Source organism: Talpa europaea, assembly GCF_964194135.1.
Source record: "Talpa europaea genome assembly, chromosome: 3".
Taxonomy (NCBI): Eukaryota; Metazoa; Chordata; class Mammalia; order Eulipotyphla; family Talpidae; genus Talpa; species Talpa europaea.
Window position 1 is genome coordinate 63,320,491 of NC_140069.1, and position 10,936 is coordinate 63,331,426.

At 38.9% G+C, this 10,936-nt stretch overlaps 1 pseudogene across 1 annotated transcript; it reads right to left on the reverse strand.

Moving 5' to 3' along the window:
- Positions 1–4,656: 4,656 nt before the first annotated feature.
- Positions 4,657–6,686, reverse strand: LOC311168192 (60 kDa heat shock protein, mitochondrial-like; annotated as a pseudogene). The gene is made up of 2 exons: positions 5,543–6,686; positions 4,657–5,241 (listed from the first exon to the last, which is right to left on the reverse strand). The product of its transcript is annotated as a 60 kDa heat shock protein, mitochondrial-like (transcript).
- Positions 6,687–10,936: the final 4,250 nt, after the last annotated feature.

Consider the following 10,936-nt stretch of genomic DNA (forward strand, 5'->3'; position numbering starts at 1 on the left):
CAAACTATTCTTCAGTAACTACCAATTCTTCAGCACTACCAATTCTATTGTGCGGTAATATTCACAGGATGAAGAGATAGCCATGTTGGGGGATTCCCAAGACCACCCCATGTTCAGTGACTCACGAGGAGGAATTGTAGGACCTATAGGGATGCTCATGGCTATGATTCATTTTAGTGAATGGATACAAAACAAGATCAACAAGGAAAAAAATCCTATAAGGCAAAGTCCATGGAACCCAGGTGTAAGCTTACAAGGGTCATTTCCTAGTGGAATCACATAGGACACATTTAATTCCCCCAGAAATGATATGTGACAGCATAAAATGTCTACAGGGAGGATCATTAGAGGCTCAGTGACTAGGGTTTTTTGTTTGTTTGTTGGGGACTGTCTGGCAGAAACAAAAATCCCAGACTTCCAGAAGGAAAGCAGGTGCTCAGCACAAACCACGACGTAAAGTCAGGAACTGTGAACCAGTTTTACCAGTTAGGATGGTGGGAACACTTTCTAAATTGAAGTTTATGGAACGCAATTAGAGGTCTTTTAATCTTATAAGCAGACTTCTCAATAGATAGCAGTCAGGTCTGCTGTGTTAACTGTTTTCTTCACAAAAGCCAATTTTATATGTATGCATGTATGTATATATGTATGTATATACACACATAGTAAAAGTACGTATTATACATAAAACAAGGTATTTTTATATATTGTACATATATATAAATATGTATATATAATATATAAGTATATAATTTGTGTATATAAAGCTGATGGTAGCTCTACATAGTTCATATATATGTGTCTGTATAAAACATTAAAATATTATTGAAGTTAGCTTGCTTTTAAAGGTTTCATGCAAAATGACCAGTGTTGCAGTTGTGTATGCAGAAGGCTGAGCAATGGAGCTGGGTATTGTATTTGACCTTATTCCCCTGAGGAGCTGGCAAGAAATCCTGTCTTCTAAAAGGGATTGGAACTGTTAAGACTGAAATCCTAACTAGTTATGGGATCTCAGGCAAGTTATCTACCAACATTGAGCCTCAATGTCTTGATAATTAAATACAGTAATTGCTTGCTCAGATTATTGTAGCAAAGATTAAATGAAAGGAGCCCTATTATAGGCCTGACACATCAAAGGCTTGTTTTCTCAATGCTTGTTTTCTCAATGCTTGTTTTCTCAATGCTTGTTTTCTCAATCCTCAGAATGAGCTGTGGTTTCCAGAGGAAATATTTAAATGCTATACAATTATGAAAAACTGATCAGCAGGCCACATTCTTATAATGAAAAATTAAATTGTGTGGTATGTTATAAGTTTGTGTAGCCTGACATTTTTATGAAAATAGTAGTCATGTAATTAGATCATCATATCATTTATTATTTATGACTAGCATAACCTATCAATATTAACAACAAATTGCAAAGCCATTCAGACAACTTTATTGATATCATGAATTTTTATGAAAGTAAATTTTATGTAACAAGAAAATATTAGAATAAAATGTTTTTGAGGGCCTTCCCTGGTGGCGCAGGTGGTTGAGCGCTGCGCTGTGAAGCTGTCCGCAGCCTCTGCAGTGACGGTTTGATCCCAGCAGACCGGCAAGGGTCCCACATGGCGCAGCAGACCTCTCCTGTTGCACCCACTGCTCCCCTCAGCAGTGTATTTCGTCAGTCTGCCTGTTCTGTTCCCTGATCTCTCTCTGGTGAATCCTCTCACCCTCCTGTGAATCTGGCCTGTACCCTGGTTCTTGTATAAATAAATAAATTAATTAATTAAAAAAATGTTTTTGAAGGTTCTTGGTATAAGAAATAAACTTTAAGAAATCAGTTGTTTTTCTTTTTACCAGATGAAAAAGTTAGAAAAGTGAAAAAGAGTGTCATTTATTGAAACATCAAACTGTATGAAGAACCTAGGAATAGATCTAGAAAAGTTGTTCAGAACTTCTATGCAGAAAACCATACAATGCTACTTAAAATAATATAGAGAGATGTACAATAGTTATGGATTAAAGACTCAATATTGATATACAGTGTGTATAATACAGGTTGATTCTAAGATTTATATGAAAATGCAAATGATCAAGAATAGTTATGACACACTTGCCAAAGCAGAGAGATGGGATAGCTGCCCTTACCAGATATAGGACACTACAAAGGAATGGTAAGTAATGAGAGAGATGTCTATTTCAGAAAAGAGAGCCCAGAAAGAGGCCAAGACACTTTATTGACACAATAAATGACAGATTTGGTATTATAAAGCAGTAGAGAGAGAATAGACATTTTGATAAATTATGTTGGATATGCTGGTGGACCCCTACCTCATAGATACACAAAAATTGATTATGAGTGGATTAATGAACTAAGTATAAAAAGCAAGCAAAACATTCAGAAAATAATTTTTGGATAGAATCTTTATAACTGAGACCATAGGGAAGTATTTAGTAAAAAGACAGAAAATCTACCAATCATAAGGAAAAATACTGATAAAATTGAATACAATAAATGTGCTAAATTTTCAGCAAAACTCATCATTAAATAGAGTTTAATGAAAAACCATTTAGTAGGAGAAAATATTTGAGATATATGGTATCTGATTAAGAGCTCATGTCATGCTTAGTTAGAAAAAGACAAACTAGGATTTCTCTCATTTGTGGTATATAGAAAAACCAAACAAAAATGCACTAAATTAAACAAAAATAAACTTTTAGACTCAAAGACCAAGTTAGTGGTTCCAGAAGAGAAGGGAGAGATTGGATAAATCAGGTAAAAGGGATCAATTGTATGAAGGATAGAATAGGAATTTTAGAATATACAGATGTTGATTGATAATTATGCACAGCTAAAACTTACATGTTATAATGCAGTGTTACACAATAAAATATTAAATTACACAATAAAAATTACACAATAAAATATTAAATAGCTATATAAAAAAAATTCCAAAAGAAAGATGGGCAAAAGGCTTGAAAAGATATTTTATAGAAAATTATATGTAAATAGTTAATAGTGATAAAAAATAGTCAAACTCATTGGTAATAAGGAAAATAAAATTCAAATCAATCACAATGAAATTCTATGATACACTCATTGGATGAGAAAATGTAGATCAACTGATGATACCAAGTGTTGAAGAGAATGTGAAGTCACAGGACTGTCATGTAGGGGACAGGCTAGATTTGCACAGCTATTCTGTAAAATAGTTAGGCTTTTTTAAATTCATTTTGAACATACCTATACTTAAGACCCAAAAAGTTCATTAATAAATTTGTACAACAAAATCTTATATGATTATGGAAATGAGCAAACCATATGACTGCAGCATGGACAAATCTTACAGACCTAACAGTAGGTGAAGCTAGCAAGACATGCACTAAAGGTGTTAGTGTGCACAAAAAATCCTATAGCATGATTGTAGTTTTATAACTTTCACAACCAAAGTCAAAGTATATTATTAATGGATATATGTGAAGGTGATAAAACCACAAAGAAAGAAAGGAAACCAACCTCACATATGCCCAAATAAGGGGAAGAAGAGTTTGGTCTGGGATGAATCCCATTATGGGGGTGACTCTTGGGGCTCTGGTACACAGTTACTTAGCCAGGGTGCCAGTTACAGAGGGAGTTTCTTCATGATTATTCTGTAAGCTGTAATTGTGTGGTGTGCTTTTCTGCATGTACATTTCATTTAGTAAAAAAAAAAAAATAGGAAATTATAGTCTTTTGACTTATAATCAATAGTATCACCAACATTATCTTGTCCAGATATTTCCCCATTCTTAAGAGCCAATACACATTTAATTTTAATGTGTACTTAAAGTCTGCTGGCAAATAAAAGGGAAGATGAAGAAAGGGTGAATATACTTAGACCAAGGGCCATCAGGAAAATAAAAAACAAAAGTCTTTGCCTCTCTAATCCTCTTCTCATCCTCCGGGATATGGGGCCCTGGAGGATTTTCTGGACTGGGTTTATTTTTCAGTGAAGGGACTTTTTGCCTCTTTTATTCTTTTACTCTTTTTTTTTTTTTTGTAGGACAAGATTGAGGTCTATGTGTTTCCCCATGGACAGGATGAGAGTCATATCTATCTATCTATCTATCCATCTATCTATCTATCTATCTATCTATCTATCTATCTATCTATCTATCTATCTACCTATCTATCTATCTATTTATTTATTTATTTTTAACTTTAAACAAATTTTTATTACACAAAGGTTGTCACAAAATTGGATATTTCTCTACTTTGTACACAATTGTTTTTCTCTCTGCAGAAAGGCTGCTTCTTAACTTCTCATCTGGTGATGGCAAGCACTAAAATCCTGATTGTAACAGAATAGTAGTAAAAATGCCACGCTGATTTAAGTTTAAAGCAGTACATTAGTACATGGCTCTTGCACTCAGTCATCAGGAATGTACAAATGTTTTTTTATTCAAAAATACAAAATAAATTATCTGCAGGCATGGACAATGACAGCAGTAAACCATTATATGTTGTCAACTGAAACCAGTAACTGATGATTATAGTGATTTTCTTAAACATCAGCCAGCCTTTTCTTCAGTCATTTCCTTCAACTGACTTCTTTGAAGTTATACATGAGGAACCCTGCTTTGAGCTTCCTCTCACAGTTCATCAATAATGGTAAATCACTATTCTAGGAGTTAGAACATGCCACCTCCCATAACACCTCTCATTCCACCCATTCTACCCATTGCAGGGTCCTTCTCTTCTTTAGGAATTTCTGTAACTACAACTTCTGCTGTAGTTAACAGAGAGGCTACTCCAGCAGCATCCAATAAGGCTGTTCTTATGAACTTGGTTGGATCAATGATTCCTTTTTCCACCATATTCAAAAAATCTCCCACCATAGCATCATAACCAACTTCTGAGGAACTCTGCAAAATTTTCTCAACTGTTAATGATCCTTCAACACCTGCATTCTTAGCAATAGTCATTGCAGGAATTTTGTGTGTTCTTTTAATAATCTCTATACCAATTTTCTGATCTTCATTAGCTGGAGTTAATGAGTCCAAGGCTGGAATGCACCAAAGCAGAGCACAACCTCCTCCCAGAATAATGCCTTCTTCAACAGCAGCTCATGAAGCATTGAGGGCATCAGTTACTGTCTTCCTTTTCATTCACTTCAACATCATTTGTCCCACCAACCTTCAGCACAGCTACTCCATCTGAGAGTTTTGCCAGATGTTCATTTAGTTTTTCTTTTTCATATTCACTAGTTGTGATATCTAACTGCTCAATGATTTCTTTTTTTTTTAAAAGATTTATTTATTTATTTATTTATTTATTTATTTATTTATTTATACAAGCACTGGGTACAGTCAGAAGCGCAGGAGGGTGAGAGGATTCACCAGAGCCAGAGCGGGGAGCAGAGCAGGCAGAAGGACCGAAGCACACTGCTGAGGGGAGCAGCGGGCGGCAGGAGAGGTCTGCGCGCCAAGTGGGACCCTCACCCGGTGGCCGGGGATGGAACCGGCGCTGCAGAGGCTGCGGGCAGCTTCGCAACCCAGCGCTCAACCGCTGCGCCACCGGGGAGGCCCTCAATGATTTCTTGAATACGTTTTTCAATTTAAGCCTTGTCACCTTTTCCTTTTAAAAGCATGGCATCATCTTTGGTCACAATGACCTCTCCAACTTTTCCTAAGTCATGAGGTTGAACATCTTCAAGATTTAAAGTTAATCCCTCTTCTCCAAATACTGCACCACCAGTAGCAATAGCCATATCTTTCAGCTGATTCTTTCTACTGTTACCGAAACCTGGAGCTTTGACTGCTACAACTTGAAGACCAACTTTTAGCCTATTCAAAACAAGTGTACTCAGAGCTTCTCCATCAACATCTACTGCAATTATGACGAAAGGCTTATGGTGAGCATTGGCAATTTCAAGAGCAGGTACAATGGACTGGACGCTAGAAATTTTCTTTTCACTCAATAGAACATAGGCATCTTGGAATTCACATTTCTGACATTTTGATGTATTAATAAAGTATGGAGAAATATAACCTCTATCAAACTTCATACCTTCAATAATTTCTAATTCATCATTCAGTGTTTTTCCTTCCTTTACTATGATGACCCCCTTTCTTCCAACCTTTTTCATTGCATCAGATATGATGTTTCCTATTTCTTTGTCTCCATTTGCAGAAATTGTAGCAACCTGAGCAATTTCTTCAGGGGTTGTCACTGGTTTTGACTGCTTCTTAAGTTCAGCAATTACAGCATCAACAGCCAGCATCACACCTCTCCTTATTTCCATTGGATTAGCACCTTTACTAATTTTCTCGAAGTCTTCCTTGGCAACAGAGCGGGCCAGTACAGTGGCAGTAGTAGTACCATCCCCGGCTCTTCATTTGTGTTATTGGCAACATCTTGAACAAGTTTGGCGCCAATATTTTTATATTTATCTTTTAAGTCAATGGACTGTGCAACAGTCACACCATCTTTTGTTGCTTTGGGACTTCCCCAACTTTGTTCAATAATCACTGTTCTTCCCTTTGGCCCCATAGTAACCGTCACAGCATCAGCTAAAAGGTCTACACCTTGAAGCATTAAGGCTCAGGCATCTGCACCAAATTTTACATCTTCGGCATAAGCCCGAGTGAGAGGCTTCGGCATAAGCCAGGGCCCTGGACACCGGCCTAATCTGGCGAAGGACTGAGGGTAATCGAAGCATTTCCGCGGGGTGGCTGCAGGGCGCGGGCGGCGAGTAAGGGAGGGGCGGCTCCCACCCCTGAGAGTCATATTTACTAGTCATCCAGAGCCTGGGATCCTTGGCGGGGTGGAGGGGGTCATGCAATGTCTCCTCCTGGCAGAGGAAGCCATTGGTTCTGTGATGTCTTTCTTACTTCAGACTGCTGTGATAATACCACAGGGTGGCTCTCGTTTAAATAATTTAGTTCTCAAAGTTCTTAAGGCTCAGAAGTCCGAGATCAGGTTGTTGGTGAGGGCTCTCCTCATGGTTCACATTCAGCTTCCTTCTCACTGTGTACTCACTTGGCTGTGAGAATGAATGCAGATTTCTTTATCTCCTGATAAGGGTGCTAATCCCATTGTGTGGGCTCCATCAACAGGACCGAATCACCCCAAAGCCCCACCTCCCAGACCATCCTATTGGAGACTAATGTTTCAATACATGGAATTTGGGAGAACACAAACATTCATTCCATAGAACTGGGACACTGATGTTCCTCTCTGCAAGAAGACGGGGACCCTGGTCACAGCTGGCCATGGTCGAGAGTGAGCACTCAGAGCTGCTTTCACAGCGTGTAACTATAATCGCTCGGGGGATTATAATTGATGTGACTAGAATTTTTTTTTCCTTTTTTAAAATTAATTAATCAATTATTTTTAACGCTATTTTCTTTTACATCACTGATCATTTTTAAACAATATTTGCTTCCCCCCACCCCCTCAGATTGAGTCCCCATAGAATTTCCTTCCCCAAGGCACCCATGCTCCATCACCAGAGTCTCCTGTGCTCCTCCCTCCCTCCCTATGATCCCTCTCCCTCCTCCTCCCCCACAGGATGTCTCTGATTTAGAATTGTCTGTTTTGGCTTTGTTGTGTTTTGTATTGCTATTTTTTCACACTGATGTCTTATTTGGTTCCCCTATATTCCTGTTATAAGTGAAATTATCTGATATTTTTTCTTTTTCCTTCTGGCTTATTTCACTGAGCATAATTCCTTCTAGCTCCATCCATGTTGCTGCAAATGATATGAGTTTATCTTTTCTGACTGCTGAATAATATTCCATTGTGTATATATTCCACATCTTCTTGATCCAGTGATCTGACTGGAATTTTGAAAAATGATAAATTTAAGGAAATTGCTGGGCCTTATGTATGTATGTTCCACTTCTGTAAATAATGACAATGGAATAAATGTATCTATATATACACACACATTCTTCTGCTCAAAACTATACTTTTATTTTGTAACATGCACATAAATGAGAGGGTACAAATATATACAAGCACTTGTAATCAGAATCTATATAAATATTTTGTGCTACCTTTTAGAGCTGTTAAGATTCCATACTAAGCAGGAACTCTTTTAAAGTATTGTCTCCTTTGAGAATTTTTTAATTTCATATATATATATATTTTACATCATTCTTCATTTTTGCACAATGTATGCTTTCTCCTCTCAGGTGTAGTTCCTGTGAAATTCCCACCACCATTTCACCCATGTACCATCACCATAGTCCCTTGTGCTCTTCCCACCCATGTTTTGATTCTTCCCCCTTCTCCTTCCCAGCAGAAGGTCTCCTCTGACATTTATTTAAACAGCTATCTTTACTGGTGCTGGCTTAATATGAAGTCACTTAGAAGATCTTTCAGTTACTTGTGATGCAGTGATTTTTGGTATATTTTTCATTCCTTTTTAAAATTGTGGGAAATAATGAGATACTACTTCACAGCAGTGAGAAGGGCCCACAGTAAAAAAAAAAACAGACAAAAAAACAAATTAAAAAAAACAACTGACAATAACAAATGCTGGCAAGGATGTAGAGAAAAAGAAGCTCTCCTACACTGCTGGTGTGAGTGCAAACTGGTCCAGCCACTATGGAAACCTCTGTGGAATTTCCTCAAATTATTAAAAATGGACCTACCATATGACCCAGCAATTCCATTCCAAGGAATCTACACAAAGGACACAAAAACATTAATTCAAAAGGATACCTGCACCCCTATGTTTATTAAAGCACTATTTATAATAGCTAAGATATGGAAAAACCTAAATGCCCCAAAACAGATGATTGGATCAAGAAAATGTGGTATATATACATAATGGAATACTATTCAGCAATCAAAAAAGATAAACTCATGCCATATGCAGCAATGGATGGAGCTGGATTATGCTGAGTGAAATGTCAGAAGGAAAAAGAAAAATATCAGATGATATCACTTACAGGAGGACTATAGGTGTAGGGTAAGGTAAAAGTATCAGGCTTTTCTGCCCTCCCACCATTAGGATAGATGAGGGAACCCTGTGGTCCCGAATGCATGCCTGATGGCGGGCACCTGAAGTGGGTACACCTGGGCTAAGAGACTGAGTTTATAAGGGTGGCATCATAGGGACGCCAGCAGAAGCTGAGAGAGGAGAAGCAGCAGAAGCAGAGAAGCCAAGAGAGAAACAGAGCCATGAGAAAAGCAGAGAGAATGCCAGAGAGAGCCCAGATAGAGTGAGGATTTGCTGGGGGCTGGGAGGACTGCCAGCCTCCTGGCCCCCCAGTATCCCTTCCTGCTGTGTACCTGGTAAATCTAAATAAAAGACCTGCAAAAACCACTGAGGACTCCAGGACTCCTCCTTTACCCGGTCTGCTGGATCAGAAAACCTGCCCTGTGTCCTTCCTGCCTCTACAATAGGGAAACCCAACAAAGGGTCAGAAAAAAAATAAAGACAAAACTTCTAAGCAACTATAGATCTGAGGCTTAAAGCACAGGAAGAGGAGGAAAAGGGATCAAAACGGGAGGGAAGAGCACAAGGGACAGTGGTAATGGTTCACAGGTGATGTGGCTGTGGCATATTTATAGGGATTACACCTGAGGGGAGAAATCAAATACTGTACAAAAATGAACAGCAATGGAAGAAAATTAAAAATAATAAAAACCTAGAAAAAATAAAAAATAAAAAAATAAAATTGTGGGAAAATATACATAATAAAATTTACCAATGAACACGCTTATCAGTTGTGCAGCCATGACCACTATCACATCAGAACTTTTTCATCCCCCCAAGAAGAAACTAGTTACCCATTTTGGCAACAAGCACAGGCAAGTTTCACTATGGATACAGGCAGAGGGATAAAGAAATATCCTGGAGCCCTGTAGGGATAGGATGGGCACTGAGCAGGTTTTGTGATCCCGCAGACAGGTAAAGGAAAAGTCCTGGAGCCCTCGGTGGCTTTCATCGAGCTGTTACATACAGAGCAGCAACCAGGTACACGCAGGCAGGGGCGCTGGGGGGCCGAGATCAAGCCCCCAGCAAGTCTTCACTCTGGGCTATTCTGACTTCTTTCTCCCCTTCTCTCTCCTGCCTTTTTCCTGCTTCTGCTTCTCTTGGCCACTACCTCAATACTCCTCCCATGGCCCACAGAAGTAATTAAGACAGTTTGCAACAATGTAACAACTGCAGGTGCCCCATCAGGCAGGGCAATCCTAAGGGCAGGAAAGCCTGAAAAACCATTTACCCTACAAGCCCTCAGTGAATTTTTTAGGCTTTAATGCTCTTTCTATGCAAATTGTTGTTGGGCAAGCCCTCAGACTAGCAAGGCAGGGAGGTGTGGGGCTAGGAGTCTGACAGGCCCCCAACCCCTGGGAAATCTTTACTCTTTTTCTTTGGGCTCTCTGGCATTCTCTTGTGTTCTCCTCCTCTAATAGCCTTTCCACCACAGCCATTTCATCTCTCAGTGATACCACCCTTATAGCCTCAGCCTCCAGGCTCAGGTGTGCCCACTTATGCAAGCCCACACCAAACAAACTCCAGGTGTCCACCATCAGGCATGCGTGTCTCACACTCATGCTCCCAAGTGCCCCCCTGCCAAGGCCGCAGGTGATAGCCACAGAGTCCAGCAGCCAGAAAGCCTGAGCAATTCACTTACCCTGCACCATTAAATAGTAGCTCCCTATTTCCACCTCTCCTCAGTCTCTGACACCCTCCATTCTACTGTCTCAATGAATTTAATCTAGGTGCCTCATATAAGTGGAAATATAGTATTTGTCTTTCTGTGACAGGTTTATTTCACTTAATATATCTTAGGTGAACACTCCATTATCTATATTTATATATCACATTTTATTTTTCATTCATTTGTCAATGGACATTGGGTTGATTTTAGCTTTTGACTATATGAATAATGCTGCTATGCACATGGATGTATAAATGTATCTGGTGGCTGAAGCCAAATACTCTTATAGGTG